Source organism: Macaca nemestrina, chromosome 16, assembly GCF_043159975.1.
Source record: "Macaca nemestrina isolate mMacNem1 chromosome 16, mMacNem.hap1, whole genome shotgun sequence".
Lineage (NCBI taxonomy): Eukaryota > Metazoa > Chordata > Mammalia > Primates > Cercopithecidae > Macaca > Macaca nemestrina.
In genome coordinates this window covers 87,641,539-87,660,655 of record NC_092140.1, presented here as the reverse complement: position 1 = coordinate 87,660,655, position 19,117 = coordinate 87,641,539, and the positions used below count along the sequence as shown (strand labels likewise).

Below are 19,117 nucleotides of genomic sequence, written 5' to 3'. Positions count from 1 at the left end.
CCTTCAAGAAATATGGGATTATATAGAGCCACCAAGTCTACAACTTATTGGCATTCCTGAGAGAGAAGAGACAGTAAGCAATTTAGAAAACATATTAGAGGATATAATTCAGGAAAATTTCCCTCAATGTTGCTAAAGAGGTTAACATGCAGATTTAAAAAAAAAAAAATCCAAAGAACTCCTATGAGATACTATACAAGATGACAATCCCCAGGAACATAGTCATCAGATGATCCCAGGTCAATGCAAAAGAAAAAGCCTTAAAGGCAGCTGGAGAAAAGGATCAGGTCACTTACAAAGGGAACCCCCTCAGACCAACAGCATACTTCTCAGCAGAAACCTTAAAAGCCAAAGATTGGGGGCCCATTTTTAGCATTCTTATAGAAATGCCAGCAAAGAATTTCATATCCTGCCAATTTAAGCTTCATGAATGAAAGAGAAACAGTCTTTCCCAGATAGACAATTGCTATAGGAATTTGTCACCACCAGACCAGACCTACAACAGATACTTAAGGGAGTTCTAAATGTGGAAATGAAAGAGCAATACTTGCTACTACAAAAGCATGCACAAGCACATAGCCCAAAGAGTGCATAAGGCAACTACACAATAGAGACTACAAAGAAACTAGCTAATCTTATGACAAAAATAAAACTTCACATATCAATATTAACCTTGAATGTAAATAACCAAAGCATTCCTCTTAAAAGACATAGAGAAGACACCCTTCTGCTGTCTTCAAGAGACCCATCTCATATGTAATGACGCCCATTGGCTCAAAGTGAAGGGATGGAGAAAGAACTATCATGCAAATGCAAGTGGAACACGAGAAAGAGCAAGTATCACTATTTGGTATCAGATACAGTAGACTTTAAACCAAGAATAGTTTAAAAAGAAAAAAGACAAAGGGCATTACATAATGATAAAAGGTTCAATTCAACAAGAAGACTTAACTATCCTAATATATACACACTCAACATTGGAGTGCCCATATTTATAAACCATTTACTTCAAGACTTAAGAAAGGACTATCAACCCCACAATAATAGTGGGGAACTTCAATACCCCACTGACAGCATTAGATAGATAATAGAGGCAGAAAACTAAGAGAAATTTGTAACTTAAATATGACACTTGACCAATTGGACCTAATAGATATCTACAGAACATTCTCCCAACACATTCTTCTCATCTACACAGGGAACATACTCCAAAATTGACCACATGCTTTGTCATAAAGAAAGTATCAGTAAATTTTTAAAAATGAAATTATACTATGCATATTATTGGACCACGGTGGAGTAAAAATAAAAATCAACACCAAGAGGAACTTTCAAAACCACATAAACATGTGGAAACTGAACAACTTGCTCCTATATGACTTTTAGGTACACAACAAAATAAAGGCAGAAGTCAAAAAATTATTTAAAACAAATGAAAATAGAGGCACAATATACCAAAACCTCTAAGATGACCAGAGATTGGAGTGCTGACTCTGGACGGGGGAAGGGACCCAACAGCGAAAATTGAGTAATGAGAGTGGACAGTGCCCCAACTGTAGGCAAAAGCAATCTTGAAAGCTTATAGCACTAAATGCATCACTATAGCATCAATAATATAGAAATATTCCAAATTAACAACACAACCTTTTACCTAAAGAAACCAGAAAAACAACAAATTAAACCCAAAGCTAGAGAAAGGAACAAGATAACTCAGAGCAGAACCAAATGAAATTGAGATCCAAAATCCATACAAGGGATAAATGAAATAAAAAGTTGGGTCTTTGAAAGGATAAACAAAATTGATAGACTGATAAACAGATTAACAAGGAAAAAGAGAGAAGATCCAAATAAGCACAATCAGAAATGACTGAGATGACATTACAGCCAATTTCATGGAAATAAAAATCCTCAGAGACTACTAAGAACATCTCTATGCACACAGACTAGAAAATCTAGAGGAAATTGGCACATTCTGGAAACACATAACCCCTCAAGATTGAGCCAGGAAGAAACTGAAACCCTGAGCAGACAAATATCAGGTTTGAAAATTGAATCAACAATAAAAAAAAAAAAACTACCAACCAAAAAAAGCCCTGGACCAGATGGATTCACAGCTAAATTCTTCCAGATATATAAAGATGAGCTGGTACCAGTCCTACTGAAACTATTTCAAAAAAATTGAGGAGGAGGAACTCTTCTCTAACTCATTCTATGAAACCAGTATCATCTTTATGCCAAAAATCTGTCAAAGGCACAAGAAAACCACAAGCCAGTAACCCTGATGAACGTAGACACAAAAATCCTCAACAAAATACCAGCAAACTAAATCCAGCAGCACATCAAAAAGTTAATGTACCATGATAAATTAAACTTTTTTTCACAGAATGCAAAGGTGGTTCAACATAGGCAAATCAGTAAATGTGATTCATCAAATAGAATTAAAAATAAAAACCACACGATCATCTCCATAGACACAGAAAAACTTTTGATAAAATCCAACATCCTTTCACAATAAAAGCTATCAACAAGCTAAGCATTAAAGGAAGATACCTCAAAATAATAAGAGTCATCTGTGACAAACTCATGGCCAACATCATACTGAAGGGGCAAAAGCTAGAAACATTCCCCCTAAGAACTGATATAAGACAAGAATGTCCACTCTCACCACTCTTATTTGACATAGTACTGGAGGAGGTCCCAGCCAGAGGAATCAGGCAAGAGAGAAAAATAAAAGACATCCAAGGGAAAGTCATATTATCTCTCTTCATTGATGATATGATTCTATACCTAGAAAACCCTAAAGATTCCACCAAAATACTCCTTTTCCTGATAAATGACTTCAGTAGAACCTCAGGATACAAAATCAACGTACTAAAACTAGTGGAATTTCTACGTATAATAACATTCAAGCTGAGAGTCAAATCAAAAACACACTCCCACTTACAATAGCCACACACAATAAAATACCTAAGACTACATCTAACCACAGAGGTGAAAGCTCTCTATGAGGAGAACTGTAAACACGGCTGAAAGAAATCATAGATGACACAAACAAATGGGAAAACATCCCATGCTCATGGGTTGAAAACATCAATATTGTTAAAATGTCCATACTATACGATGGAATCTCCAGATTCAAAGCTATTTCTATCAGATTACCAAGACAATCCTTCACAGAATTAGAAAACTGTTCTAAAATTTATATGGAACTGAAAAAGAGCCTGAATAGCCAAAGCAATTTTAAGCAAAAACATAAAGCCAGAGGCATCACATTACCCAACTTCAAACAATACTACAAGGCTTTCCTTAACCAAACAGCATGGTATTGGTACAAATATAGACACATAGAGCAATGGAACAGAATAGAGACCCCTGAAATAAAGCCACACATTTATAATCAGCTGATTTTTGAACAAAGTTGACAAAAGTAAACAATGGAGAAAGGACACCCTATTTATTAAATGGTGCTGAGAAAACTGGCTAACCACTTGCAGAAGAATGAAACTGCAGGATACATATTCTTTTCAAATGCATATGGAATAGTCATTAAGATAGAGCACATGCTGAGACATAATACAAGTTTCAATAAATTTAAAATATTTGAAACCTTTCAGAATATGCTTGTAATCTAATTAGAATTAGATTAGAAGTCAATAACAAAATAACATCTGAAAAATTACCAAATATTTCATTCATATGAAATTCTAGAAAGGCAGAACTAATCTCTCATGACACAAGCAGATCAGTGTGTGAGTTATGGTGGGTGTCAGAGATTAATCATGAGTGGTATGTGTCAACTTTTTTCAGGTTATGAAAAAATTATTTTTATTTTAGTGATATTTTCATGGGTATATACATCTGTTAAAGCTCACTGAACTGTATACTTGAATGAGCATTTTTTATTGAATGTAAATTAAACCTAAAAATTTATTTATTATTTTTTTTGAGACAGAGTCTTGCTCTGTAGCCCAGGCTGGAGTTCAGTGGCCGGATCTCAGCTCACTGCAAGCTCCGCCTCCCGGGTTTACGCCATTCTCCTGCCTCAGCCTCCCGAGTAGCTGGGACTACAGGCGCCCGCCACCTCGCCCGGCTAGTTTTTTGTATTTTTAGTAGAGACGGGGTTTCACGGTGTTAGCCAGGATGGTCTCGATCTCCTGACCTCGTGATCTGCCCGTCTCGGCCTCCCAAAGTGCTGGGATTACAGGCTTGAGCCACCGCGCCCGGCTAAAAATTTATTTTTAATCAAATGATTTAAAGAATGGGACGAAACTAAAACAGAAGGTTGTAGAATGGAGAATGAAAACAACAAAAAAGAGACTTTTCAGTGGAGGAATGGTAGGTGAGAGAACACTTGCAAAATTACTTTGACCTATAATACATCTGTTAAGTGAGAAAAGTAGTTGGGTGTAAGAGAAAGTAAAGAGGATTTGAACATCTGTTACACAGAGCATATAGAAAATGCAACACGAATGAAGTGATTGCCAACTGAAATCAGAGAGCAAGAATACTGAATGTGTCCAGTGTTCTTATTTCCCTTGCTTTCTCTCACTGTGGTTTGTGGCCCAGAGAACATGAAGAGCAGAAGTTACTAAGGATTAGGGATTACAGAAGTGCATATGACTAACAAGGAATGTATAGTGTTAGGAAAAGCAATGCAGATATGGCTAAAAAATTTGAACAGAAAACGTAATGGATGGGGAAGAGGTAGGAACGGTAAGGTTGGTTGGCATGAGGAAGAGGTTGAGCATGTATGTAAGACAGGAAAAGATGATAGATAAGAATAATCTGAACTAGGAAAAGTTTTCTATGATCAGTTATATATTATGTGACACGATCTTACCAAGTTAGTAAACTATCACTACTGGCAAGCTACTAAGCTACTTACCAACTAGTAAGCTATTACTAGCAATGGCAGGTAGTCAAAGCTGAAAATATAAAACACCTCTGTCAGTCATAGGCTTAGAAAAAGTTCCTGTCCTTTCTGTAGGAAATAACTCAATAAACATCAACCTTATCAACTTTTAGCTCTGACAGTGTTTTATATTCTCCTTAACTTATGGCTGTTAGCGACAATTTATTTTCAAGACAACTTTGTGCCTTGTCTCCCAGTTTAACATGGACCTTTCAGTCTGTAATGCAGAGGATCCTCTAGGGTATAACTCCACAAGGCAGAAGACAATTTTACTGTGGACAAAAAAAATGGGCTAGAATGTCTTCAGCCTCTCAGGCCCTTAATAGGGCTGATGATGTATGACTCTACTGGAGAAAAGGAAGACAAAGAGGTTTCAGATCATCAATAAAGCAGCTGACTCTCAAGAAACGGCTGGAAATCATATTTAAAGTAAATCTTCAATGAATTTGAAAAAATGCACATAAAAATCATTACCTGCCTCGTTTGGATATATCAGACCTATGAATATTTATGTAGAAACAAGAGCTTATAATTATCACAAAAAGAAAATGAACACTACTTTTCCCATTTAGAAAAATATGAAAGGCAAATTTTAAATGAAAGTTCTCTTGGGGCATTTGATATGTCATGAACTATCAAGACCATGACTATTTTTTAATAGCTTTTGAAATCTTTCTTGAAAACGTCTCTCTTCTTTTCTCCATTCTTAATTATTTATTCCTTAGTTTCAACCTTAGTATATTTATTATTCTCAGTTGCTTTTGTAAGGCCTTAACTTTTATCAAATTTGTAAAATAACAGAGAACAGAATTTTGATGTCATTCGAATGCCTCACCTAGTACTATGACATAGTAAACACACAACTAATACGACTGCACTTGGATTCAAAGATTCTTCAATGGTGGAGAATAGAAAAGCTATAGGGCAGGATTTCTAGTCTGCACAGAGCTGAGCACAGAGGAGCAGTGCTGTGTCAAGGGCAAGACTCTCACAAGTGGCTGGAGCAAACAGAGAGGAAAGACTGTTCCCCTAGAACCTAAGTAGCCAGTTGTTCAGGTCCAAAGGATCCCTCTGTTGCTAAATCAGGGATCAAACCTTAAATAGGTTAATTTTTTCCTATGTGAACATACAAGGGTAAGGAGACTTACCATTCTCATCAAAAGGAGATGGAAAAGGGACACAGAGTTCTGACATCTGCATAAGCTACCTAGCTACCTGCAATCTAGCTGGTACAACAGCTATCTTTAATTTTTAGTAAAGGAGCTCAAGTAGGTTGCCCTAGATGAAAAAACCAGTAAGGAGAAAGCTTAAATAGCTTGCCCAAAATGACACAGCTAGTACAGGGCAGTGCTTAAGTAACTTCCTGAAGTTACACAGGTAGTGAGAGGTGGAATTACTAGGTTGTTCAGCACCACACTTTTCTCCTCTCTACCTCAATGGTTCCTGGCCCTGTGTGGGTGTCTCCTAGTGGATAAAATGGCCCTCTTCCATTTACATTTGTCTTATCCTTATATCTTCAAAGTGCTTCATAAGACAAAAAGAACCTGCCCTTGATAGACTGCCTCCCACTGCAGCAAGTCTAGCACTGAGGAGCCCTAAGACTAGAATGCCAGCTTCCTAGGGGGAGGATAGATAGGAAAGGCTCCTGAGACCTGGGGCCTGGGAGAAGGAAGAAACAGGTTCAAGATTAAGAGGAGGTGAGTGATACACTTGGCTCAGACATAAAATGTAATGCCCACCAAAAAACTCAGTCATCAATCTGAATAATATTTACTGAAGTGATTTTTAAAATCACAATGTGAGAAACCCATGAAGAACAAAATATCAAACTTGTAAATAAAGATAGGATCTGGCAGGGCCAATGTTATGGTGAGGCAAGTGAGGTTGAGTCATGTAAATGAAGGGCTGGACCCTATCTTAATTTTAAACTGCTGAAATTGTATTCGTCATAGTTTTTTTTTTTTTTTTGGCATTTTGATTGTTAAAATATTGCATTATTTATCTTGATTACTGCATTTTGGCATTCTCATAAATTTTGTGCCTGAGCTGAGTGCCTCACTCACTTCATTCTAACATTGGCTTTAGGGTGAAGACTGGGGAACCAGTCTGAACCTGACAAATAGTTTGGGCCTCACAAAAGAAAGGAGAAAGGTGGGAGCCTCACTAAGAATTTCATGCCAGGCTCCTCTTGGTACATTATTTTGTTTATTCCTGACAGCCACCCTCCAAGGCAGCTATTAGTATTATCACTTATATAGGAAACTGAGTGCCAGTATTACAAGAGTAGGAAGTGACTGAGCTGGGTTTCAGCCAAGGCCTGTCTGCCTCTAGAGCCTGGCAATTCCCACTACTGGCTGATACGTGCCTAATAGTTTATAACCAAAATTCTTGACATTTTCTCCACCTTTCAAGTCACAAGCTCCACCACATGAAGACAGAAATCAAAATGGGAAATTTCATTTGCTTGTCCGCTCTTGAAGCTGCCTGAAATTTTAAACCATAGCTCTCCTGATGTCCTTAAAATACTATTCTTCCCAAGTTATTCATATTTTACTTCAGACAGTAAAAGTGTAAATGCAATGCACCCATTTTACATGTAGCATTCATTACTATGTTTGATTGGTGTGCTGTCTGCTGCACCACAGCATATTTAGAACAGAACGGATCAGTTGGTTGAGGGGAATCAGTAACACTCTACACTTGTATTGTGGATCCAGTCAATTTGGATGGTCATCCAATCTTGGATGTGGTGAAAAGAGGGTGGGCTTAGGGTCTAAGTGAAATTGACTGCCAGTGTGTGACTCTGAATCATTTATTTATATCTCTGAGGTTTTGGTTCCCCTTTTTATAAAAATATTATTAAATGTTTTCATTTTTCCATAAAACTAAGATTGAAGGAAAGTCTGCCTTTCTTAAAGTCAACAAGGTCTACTGATAAAGAAGGTACCTTGTAATCTCTCCTTTCATGACAGAAATCCAGGCCTAGTTGATACTTTTTTCTATTATCAACTGTAATTAAGGCATAAGGCTCTCCCTGATATAATAAATGATTAAACCTCTCAATAAATAACTTCACATAGGCCTGGCTATGCTGATTACTTCATCACTGCCTTCTGCAATAGCCACTATTGCCATCTACAGCTTGGGCTCCTGTCCATAAATTGAGAACAATTAACAAATGCATTATTGTCATCTTGTTTGTGTAAATGTTGTGAATAATAGCCATTTATTATCTAAGATGTCACCTTTTGGCTTTCACAAACTAAGATTTCATGAATTCATAGACCATGTGCAGTCTTTCAGGCAGAATTCATCAAGTATCTCTTTGGAACCCTAATAGATTTGGGGGGCATAGTTCTGTTTGTGTCATCTTTGCATGTTCAATGCCAAGTATAATGCCTGGCATATAATAGGTTCCACAACAGCTAATAGTTGATCATTGATGGAAATCACTCAGATAGTTTATTTCATTTTGTCCCTGAAAAAATAAACACTGCAAACACTGGTCTTTCCAGAGTCTCACTGGATATATATCTGTGCCCTTCACCAAATGGCCCATGAATTAGCACATCAGAATGAAGAGGAAGTATTAGGGACTAGAATAACTAGTAGATGATACTAATCAAGCTTTTGACTTATTGAATTAATTTAGATCAAAGACTGAATGAATCCTTGTCATTTACCTCATTTTCTAATATTTGAGCATTTAATCTTTTGGGGAGATCTTCTTTGGAGGAATACATTCATTCAATAGATTGAATATTTATGAGTCAAATGTTTCAGGTTCTAGAGCCTCCAAAATGTCTGAGATGTTATCTCTGTCTTTAAGGCTATCACAGGCTAATGGGTAATGTATACAGAGTTAAAGTGCAGTGCAAGTGCATAGAAACATGTCCGAGGAATAATACGGGCATAAAAGAGAAGTTATTCACTTTTATTTCCTGAGCCTAGGAAGGTGTAGCAAAGCAGCTTCAAAGTGGTCTAAAGAATGAGTAGGAATTTTCCAGTCAGTACAAAACAGCACAATAAGCTTAGGGATTTTTTTTTTTTTGAAACGGAGTCTTGCTCTTGTCACCCAGGATGGAATGCAATGGCGCCATCTTGGCTCACTGCAATCTCCACCTCCCGGATTCAAGCAATTCTCTTGCCTCAGCCTCCTAAGTAGCTGGGATTATAGGTGCCTGCCACCACACCCGGCTAATTTTTATATTTTTATTAGAGACGAGGTTTCACCATGTTGGCCAGGCTGGTCTCAAGCTGCCTAACCTCGTGCTCCACCAACCTCAGCCTCCCAAAGTGCTGGGATTACAGGTGTGAGCCACTGAGCCCAGCCAGGAGTGGTAACAGCTTCATATGGTTGGAACACAGGATGCTTGGAGGGGGCAGGGGATGACGCAGCACATTGAGTCAAGGACCAGATGATAGGAAGCCCTCTGTATCTGTTGAATTTTAGCTTGGACCTCTTGGTCAGAGATTCTCAATAGTCCTGAGAAATACAGGATACCACTTGGCTCACATCCCAATTAGTATGAATGTGTCATCCAGAGTGATTAATCCCCTTAGTATATGTGATTTTGGTTTGGCCTTTTGCCCTGAGAATTTCAAACTTGTATGTTAGAATCCTCTAGTGGGAGCTTTTGAAAAATACATATTCTTCTCATCTATGTCACCCCTCTAATCAGTTACTGAACACAGCCCAGCAGTAATCCCTAAACTCATGTTTAGGGATTTCTGAAGTGGGGAGACATTGACAGGTGTTAAACAGGGTTAAAATATCAAAGTAAATGTACCTTTATGTCATTTAATAAATGACACTCTGGAAAGGTCAGATTGTTCACTGTGGGGAGGATGTTTGGGAAGGGAGATAAAGCGCACAGATGACCAAATGACAGGGATTCTTCAAATCACTGAAGTAGTTAAAGCCAGGTATAAAGAGAATATGAGCTAAGTCAGTAGGGGGTGTAAAGGAGGAGCTAGAAATGGATAGCATTATAACTACAGAATCCATAAGACAGGTTGCATGAAACTGGATGAGTAAAGTGATGAACAGTGAAGAGTTTAGAATGATTCTAGATTCTGGCTGTGGTTCCTAGAAAAGGAAAGAGATACGTTCCAGGAGGTTTGGAGAAAAGCAACAAACTCAACTTGGGACATGATTAGAACTTGACGATTGTGGTTTATTCAAGATTTTATGCCTTGCAGGCAGCTGTATATCCCAGCCTGGAGCTCAGGAAGAAGGTCTCAGCTGAGGATGGGGATTTGGGACACATGTGTTGGGAAAAAGCTGAATGTTGGGAGGGAAACTGAGGTAGGGCTTGCTTAATGTCCTCTGGAATGTGTCTAGACTTGCTGGCTCCTTGCTTATAGCCCTCCTAGGCTCCTAGGCTCCTATTCCCATTATCTCAAGTAGCAGAACATGTTCCATATAAATGCTAAACCATCACAGCTGTAAATCGTGTGCTTAATGCAACATGTCCTTTTGACCTCCACGTTCTCACCACCTGTTTCTTTGTTGATTACCCATAAATACCGTGGGCTCCCAGGGCTTGGGGCCTTCGCAGCCTCTACAATAGCGATGGCCCTCTGGCGTCCCACCTTTTTCTCTCATTTTCTCTCACTCTTTTCCTCAATCCTTTGACTCCGCTGGACTTTGTCACCCCCACGACCTGGTGTTGGGTCTGATCACCCCAACAACATCTTTGTTTAGGTAGAAGTCAGAAGTTAAGTCAGTAGGTGAGAAGTCTCAGAAAGCAGAGACAGTAACAATACTGAGAAGTTAAGCCTAAAAGCATTAAGTTTTAAGAGGAGGGTTAAAAGAAAGTGTTAGCAAAGAAGACTGAGGGGCAGCCATAGAGATGGCAGGAAACCCAGGGAAAGACAAGCATGATAGAAGTTACCAAAGCCAGAAGAAGAATTTCAAAACGAAAATGCGGCAAGCGTGGAAACATTTGAAAGACAAAATAATGAAATAACCATTGAGGAGGTCCTCAGTAATTACGGTAAAGGCAAATTCAGTTTAGTAATTTTAAGAAAATTGAAGTCAACTTTCTGTGTGTTGAGAAATGTATTGTGGTGAAGGAGAGATAAGGAGTATAATTTTCAACAAGTTTGTAGAAGAGGAGATATGGGGTGTCAGCTTACTAGAAAAGGATGCGTGGTTGAATGCACAAATGTGTCTGCTTTTAAGATTGGAGAGAAATGGCAAAACTTGCTGAGTGGAAGATGGAGTTTAACGATTGGAAAGAAAGTATAGTTGACGCAGGAAGGGGAGAGTCTACAGAATGAGGAGTGGGGCTTGCTTTAGTTTTCATTATGCTGTAAGCTGCTCCCACTGAATTGGGAAAGAAAGTGCATATGAGAGAGGAAATGGAAATACTCATTTGCTTCCCATACCTTCCCACCTTAATCGTTAAAATAACCCCATTCCTTTTTTTACCACACCAAAACTTTAAAGATAAGTATATTTAGGCAGAGATTTTTATGGCATAAAAACTTCACAAATAAAAATACTAGTGGTGATTAGTAAAAACCTCTCAAACTGCACAAAATCACATCAACTTGACCTCAAAAACATGGTAAAACAAAAGCAATTGTTCTTTTAATATCTTAAAACTCACCTGTAGGTGTTTTGCTGTTGATTTGCTTTGCAAAAATGGCAATTATCAGCTCCTGAGCAAAAGCTCCTCCCACGATGCCTGAAAATATTAATTTAGGTACACTGAAAGGGGAAAAACGTCTGTGCGTGTACTATTGAGTTCATTAGTCAAGTAGAGCTAAAGGAGTTAGTATTTGGTCCAATTCTCCATCTTTTGTCAAGTGAGGAGACAGATCATTATGGAGAAAATGTGCTCACACTGGATGTTTATATTATGCGTCTTCAGAGTCTTATGTATTTAGGGTTTTATTTTTTAAATAGTACCTTTCCTTAGTGTGCAGTTATTCAGAAACATCTCCTGGTTTCATTTTTGAGGTTGTAATGGCATTCACACGAAGCATGGAAAACATAAATAGCATATAATGATAGAAAGGACTCATCACAGGAAACCAAGATTTAACCTCAGTGGAAATTACATGGGTGGGGGTGGGGGGTGCGGGGAAGGCAGTATTTTGTCTCAGACAGACCTAAATTGAGATTTACAACTGTGATACCTACTGTCTCGGGGCAAGTTTCTTAGCTCCCGCAAACCTTACTTGTAAAATGCTGGTAGGCCTTTTCTGTTGGGCAGGAATTTCTGCGGAAACTATCTTAGGTTAGTTCACAGCTGTAGTTCCTGAGCCCTCACCATAAGCCACAGAAAGGAAAAAGTGTATTTTTCTCAGGTCTCCAAAACTGCCAAAATTGTTGTTTCTCCCCTAGAGATTAGAATAGAGCCAGACTCGAGAAAAAGTAACCTTCAACGGGCTGTGAAAGTAATTGCTGATGGGACAATAAGGACTAGGGTAGAAATAGGGGAAAGGAAGGCAGTACATCTGATGACACAGGGGTACACTGGGGCTGGGTGAGAGCTCTGATTTTGTTTAGTTTCTATGAGTACTTCAGTCTCATTTTCTACAACCCTGTTGATGGGAAAGGTACACAGATTCTACAAGCACAAGGCCCTGTAGACTTAGGCAAGTTTAAACCTAATAAATGGAATGGTCAGCTTTGCAGAACAAAATATCAGAGTGAGCCAAAAAAGCAACTAGTGGGGAAAAATCTGAAGGCCACAGAGATGGGAACTTCCCACTTCATCATCAATGTTCATTCTGGTGTTCTTTAGTATGTGCTACACTCTATTCATGGCCTCTTTTTCATTCCCAATACTAATTTGTGATTTCCTCTATTTAAAAAAATTAATATTGCCAGAGGTTATCTTATTCGTCTTTTTCAAAAAACTAGTTTTGGCCTTTGATTCTTTCTGTGATGTTACTTTCTATTTTATTAATTTTGGCCTTTGTTCTTTTTCTACTCTTTTTGGGCTTATTGTTTTTCTAACTTAAGTACATGCTTCATTTAATTATTTTGTAATTTTATAAACTTCTAAGTATCACTTTAGTTAGGTCATCCCGGTTTTGAGTGTAGTATCTTAATTTGTAATCCAGCTCCAAATACTTTCCTATTTCCATAATTTCCTTGAAGTTTGCTACTAAATTTACAAAGTACGATGAATTTATTTTGCATTACTGATTTCTAACTTAATTGCATAGTGGACAGAGAAGGTGTAGTATGTTTTATACAGACCATCTGGTATATTGAAACTTGCCTTATAACTAAAGTGCATGGTCAATTTTGAAATGCCTCATTCATGCATGATCAAAGGATGACTTTGTCACTAGATAAAACTACCTAACTGTATCTGAATTGTCTATTCTTAAAAACTTTTGCTCCCCATGAGTTATGGCAGAAATGTGAATTCATTGATTTTCTTTGGAATGTCATCAATTTGTTTTATATATTAAAGCTGTGTCATCACGTACATAGAAGTTTAAGATTGTTGTTTTTATAGTTAATTATTTTTCTGGCCACATGGTAAGCTTTTTATTCTTAATGCTTTTTGCTTTAAAGTTTGTGCTTTCCAAAATAAGACTCTCTGCCAGGTTTTGTTTTGTTTTTCAAGTATTCTTTGGTGTATTTTGTTCTATCTTCTGTATTTTTCAACCTGGGTTCTTGAATGTTAGGTGTTTCTCTTTCTGATTTACCAACATACATACTTATATTAGTCCATTCTTATACTGCTAATACATACCCAAGACTGGCTAATTTATAAAGGATAGAGGTTTAATTGTCTGTTTAGCATGGCTGAGGAGGCCTCAGGAAACTTACAATCATGGCAGAAGGAGAAGCAAACACAGCCTTCTTCACATGGTGGCAGCAAGGAGAAGTGCCAAGCAAAAGGGGGGGAAAAACCCCCTTATTAAACCATCAGATCTCATGAGAACTCACTATCATGAGAATAGCATGGGGGATAACTGCCCCCATGATTCAATTATCTCCCAGCCGGTCCCTCCCATGACATGGGGATTAAAGAAATTACAAGAAGAGATTTGGGTCAGGACCCCGCCAAAACCATATCAATACTTTAGTGTCATTCTGTGTTACACTTTATGTATGACTGTTTTGTAGAACATAAAGTCTAGGTATCCTGTCAGAATATCACGTCTTACGTATAAGTTATTTAAAAGCTTACTGCATCACCAAAAAGCCATGATTTATTTACATACAGTATAAAATTAGGGTAAGAAACTCACATTAAAGCATGGACATTAATGCTTCTGTGTAGCTACTATCAAAACACCAAAGGCCATGCAAGGAATCCCCATTTGCCTTTGTCCCAAGATCATATTTCCTTTCATTGTGTCTCTTGTGTGGTTCTTGGTGAATCTGATCATATTCTGTGTATTCTTAGAAGTTAACTTTACAGTCTTCAAAAAGAAATTGAGTTTCCCTGTGAACATGATGGGTTTCCTTTGTAATTGAGTTAACAAAGTGAAGGTACTAGTATTTTTACTTTTTTACATCTTGAAGCCTGTTTCAGATTTGATGTCTACATATTATTCTCACCTGGCAACTTGTATCTTTGCTTTTAAGAAGCACAGCGAGGTTGAAGGACATTTACACTGTGACCCGCTAGGCCATTGTGTTGTCTTGAGCAAGTCCATTCATCCTTCTGAGCCTGTTTTCTCACATCAAAAGTGGGGAGCTAGACCAGATAACCTCAAGTTCTGTCGAGCTCCAAATGGTATGTTCTATGATTTTTTCCACATTTAAAATATTCCAGTCCTTGCATCTGTGTCCACCATGTTAAACACCATTGCATCAAATTGTGAAGAACTTATTTATATTTATAATCAGGTCAAATTGTTTCCAAATTCCATCTCTAACCCTCATTTCTTCACCGCTAAATTGTTCTAGAAAGTGCAACTACTTTCCTTGCACTCAATGTTCACCATATCTCAAACTTGTTTATTTTAGATACAGGGCCTTGGTCTGTTGTGCAGGCTGGAGTGCAATAGCATGATCATAGCTGACTGCAGCCCCAAACTCCTGGGCTCAAGGGTTCAAGCAATCCTCCCACCTCAGCCTCCCAAGGAGCTGGGACTATAGGCACATGACACTGCACCAGGCTAATTAAAAAATTTTTCATGGATGATGTCTTGCTTTGTTTCCCAGGCTGAACTCAAACTCCAGGCTTCAAGCGACTCTTTCACCTTGGCCTCCCAAAGTGCTGGGATTACAGGCGTGAGCCACTGAGCCCAGCCAGGAGTTGTAACAGCTTCATAGGGTTGGAACACAGGATGCTTGGAGGGGGCAGGGTATTAATGCAGCACATTGGGTCAAGGACCCAATGATAGGAAGCCCTCTGTACCTGTTGAGTTTTGGCTTGGACCTCTTGGTCAGAGGTCCTCAACAGTCCTGAGAAATACAGGATACCACTTGGCTCACATCCCAATTAGTATGAATGTGTCATCTAGAGTGATTAATCCCCTTAGTATATGTGATTTTTGGTTTGGCCTTTTGCCCTGAGAATTTCAAACTTGGCTGTATGTTAGAATCCTATAGTGGGAGCTTTTGAAAAATACATATTCTTCTCATCTATGTCACCCCTCTAATCAGCTTACTGAACACGGCCCAGCAGTAATCCCTAAACTCATGTTTAGGGACTTCTGAAATGGGGAGACATTGACAGGAGTTAAACAGGGTTTAAAACATCAAAGTTAAATGTACCTTTATGTCATTTAATAAATGACACTCTGGAAAGGTCAGATTGATCACTGTGGGGAGGATGTTTGGGAAGGGAGATAAAGGGCACAGATGACCAAATGACAGGGATTCTTCAAATCACTGAAGTAGTTAAAGCCAGGTATAAAGAGAATATGAGCTAAGTCAGTAGGGGGTGTAAAGGAGGAGCTAGAAATGGATAGCATTATAACTACAGAATCCATAAGACAGGTTGCATGAAACTGGATGAGTAAAGTGATGAACAGTGAAGAGTTTAGAATGATTCTAGATTCTGGCTGGGGTTTCTAGAAAAGGAAAGAGATACGTTCCAGGAGGTTTGGAGAAAAGCAACAAACTCAACTTGGGACATGATTAGAACTTGATGATTGTGGTTTATTCAAGATTTTATGCCTTGCAGGCAGCTGTATATCCCAGCCTGGAGCTTAGGAAGAAGGTCTCAGCTGAGGATGGGGATTTGGGACACATGTGTTGGGGAAAAAGCTGAATGTTGGGAGGGAAACTGAGGCAGGGCTTGCTTAATGTTCTCTGGAATGTGTCTAGACTTGCTGGCTCCTTGCTTATAGCCCTCCTAGGCTCCTAGGCTCCTATTCCCATTATCTCAAGTAGCAGAACATGTTCCATATAAATGCTAAACCATCACAGCTGTAAATCATGTACTTAATGCAACATGTCCTTTTGACCTCCATGTTCTCACCACCTGTTTCTTTGTTGATTACCCATAAATACCGTGGGCTCCCAGGGCTTTGGGGCCTTCGCAGCTTCTACAATAGCGATGGCCCTCTGGCGTCCCACCTTTTTCTTTCACTCTTTTCCTCAATCCTTTGACTCCGCTGGACTTTGTCACCCCCACGACCTGGTGTTGGGTCTGATCACCCCAACAACATCTTTGTTTAGGTAGAAGTCAGAAGTTAAGTCAGTAGGTGAGATGTCTCAGAAAGCAGAGACAGTAACAATACTGAGAAGTTAAGCCTAAAAGCATTAAGTTTTAAGAGGAGGGTTAAAAGAAAGTGTTAGCAAAGAAGACTGAGGGGCAGCCATAGAGAATGGCAGGAAACCCAGGGAAAGACAAGCATGATAGAAGTTACCAAAGCCAGAAGAAGAATTTCAAAAAGAAAATGCGGCAAGCATGGAAACATTTGAAAGACAAAATAATGAAATAACCATTGAGGAGGTCCTCAGTAATTACGGTAAAGGCAAATTCAGTTTAGTAATTTTAAGAAAATTGAAGTCAACTTTCTGTGTGTTGAGAAATGTATCGTGAAGGAGAGATAAGGAGTATAATTTTCAACAAGTTTGTAGAAGAGGAGATATGGGGTGTCAGCTTACTAGAAAAGGATGCGTGGTTGAATGCACAAATGTGTCTGCTTTTAAGATTGGAGAGAAATGGCAAAACTTGCTGAGTGGAAGATGGAGTTTAACGATTGGAAAGAAAGTATAGTTGACGCAGGAAGGGGAGAGTCTACAGAATGAGGAGTGGGGCTTGCTTTAGTTTTCATTATGCTGTAAGCTGCTCCCACTGAATTGGGAAAGAAAGTGCATATGAGAGAGGAGATGGAAATACTCATTTGCTTCCCATACCTTCCCACCTTAATCGTTAAAATAACCCCATTCCTTTTCTTCCACACCAAGACTTTGAAGATAAGTATATCTAGGCACAGATTTTTATGGCATAAAAACATCACAAATAAAAATATTAGTGGTGATTAGTAAAAACCTCTCAAACTGCACGAAATCGCATCAACTTGACCTCAAAAACATGGTAAAACAAAAGCAATTGTTCTTTTTAATATCTTAAAACTCACCTGTAGGTGTTTTGCTGTTGATTTGCTTTGCAAAAATGGCAATGATCAGCTCCTGAACAAAAGAGCTCCTCCCACGATGCCTGAAAATATTAATTTAGGTACACTGAAAGGGGAAAAACGTCTGTGCGTGTACTATTCAGTTCATTAGTCAAGTAGAGCTAAAGGAGTTAATATTTGGTCCAATTCTCCATCTTTTATTTTTCAAGTGAGGAGACAGATCATTATGGAGAAAATGTGCTCACACTGTGGATGTTTTTATATTTTGCATCTTCAGAGTCTGATAAGGGCACTATGCATTTAGGGTTTTATTTTTTAAAATAGTACCTTCCCTTTTGTGTACAGTTCGGAAAGATCTCTGTTGGTTTCATTTTTGAGGTTGTAATGGCATTCACACGAAGCATGGGAAATATAAACAGCATATAATGATAGAAAGGACTCATCACAGGAAACCAAGATTTAACCTCAGTGGAAATTACATGGGTGGGGGTGGGGGGTGCGGGGAAGGCAGTATTTTGTCTCAGACAGACCTAAATTGAGATTTACAACTGTGATACCTACTGTCTCGGGGCAAGTTTCTTAGCTCCCGCAAACCTTACTTGTTAAATGCTGGTAGGCCTTTTCTGTTGGGCAGGAATTTCTGCGGAAACTATCTTAGGTTCACAGCTATAAGTTCCTGAGCCCTCAAAGCCACAGAAAAAGTGTATTTTTCTCAGGTCTCCAAAATGGCTAAAATTGTTATTTCTATCCTAGAGATTAGAACAGAGCCAGACTCGAGAAAAAGTAACCTTGAACGGGCTGTGAAAGTAATTGCTGATGGGACAATGAGGACTAGGGGTAGAAATAGGGGAAAGGAAGGCAGCACATCTGATGACACCAGGGGTACACTGGGGCTGGGTGAGAGCTCTGATTTCGTTTAGTTTATATGATTGAGTACTTCACTCTCTCATTTTCTACTACCCTGTTGACGGGGAAGGTACACATTCTACAAGCACAAGGCCCTGTAGACTTAGGCAAGTTTAAATCCAATAAATGGAATGGTCAGCTTTGCAGAACAAAATATGAAAGAGTGAGCCAAAAAAGCAACTAGTGGGGGAAAATCTGAAGGCCGTAGAGATGAGAAGAGAATAGGAACTTGCCACTTCATCAATGTTCATTCTGGTGTTCTTTAGTATGTGCTACACTCTATTCATGGCCTCTTTTTCATTCCTGATATTACTTATTTCCCTTATTTAAAAAAATGAATATTGCCAGAGGTTATCTGTCTTTTTCAAAAAACTAGGTTTGGCCTTTGTTGATTCTGTGATCTGTTGCTTTCTATTAATTTTGGCCTTTGTTCTTTTTCTACTTTTTGGGTTTATTCTGTTATCTAACTTCTTAAGTACATGCTTTGTTATTTTTAAATTATTTTGTAATTTTATAAATTTCTAAGTACCACTTCAGTTAGGTCATCCCGGTTTTGAGTGTAGTGTCTTGATTGTAATACAGCTCCAAATGCTTTATTTCCATAATTTGTCTTTGAAGTTTGTTACTAAATTTATGATTAATTATATTTGCATTACTGATTTCTAACTTAATTGCATAGTGGACAGAGAAGGTAGTATGTTTGATACAGACCATCTGGTATGTTGAAACTTGCCTTATAACTAAAGTGCATGGTCAATTTTGAAATGCCTCATTTTATGC

At 38.5% G+C, this 19,117-nt stretch overlaps 1 long non-coding RNA gene across 1 annotated transcript in view; it reads right to left on the bottom strand.

Annotated features, from left to right (window-relative positions):
• The window catches only part of LOC139359126 (uncharacterized), a 35,660-nt gene extending 17,771 nt beyond the window's left edge, over window positions 1-17,889 (bottom strand). The window contains exons 1-2 of the long non-coding RNA XR_011614884.1: window positions 17,435-17,889; window positions 11,530-11,607 (exon numbers count right to left, since the gene is read on the bottom strand). This is a non-coding gene — a long non-coding RNA (uncharacterized lncRNA). The remainder of the gene's footprint in view (window positions 1-11,529; window positions 11,608-17,434) is intronic.
• Window positions 17,890-19,117: the final 1,228 nt, after the last annotated feature.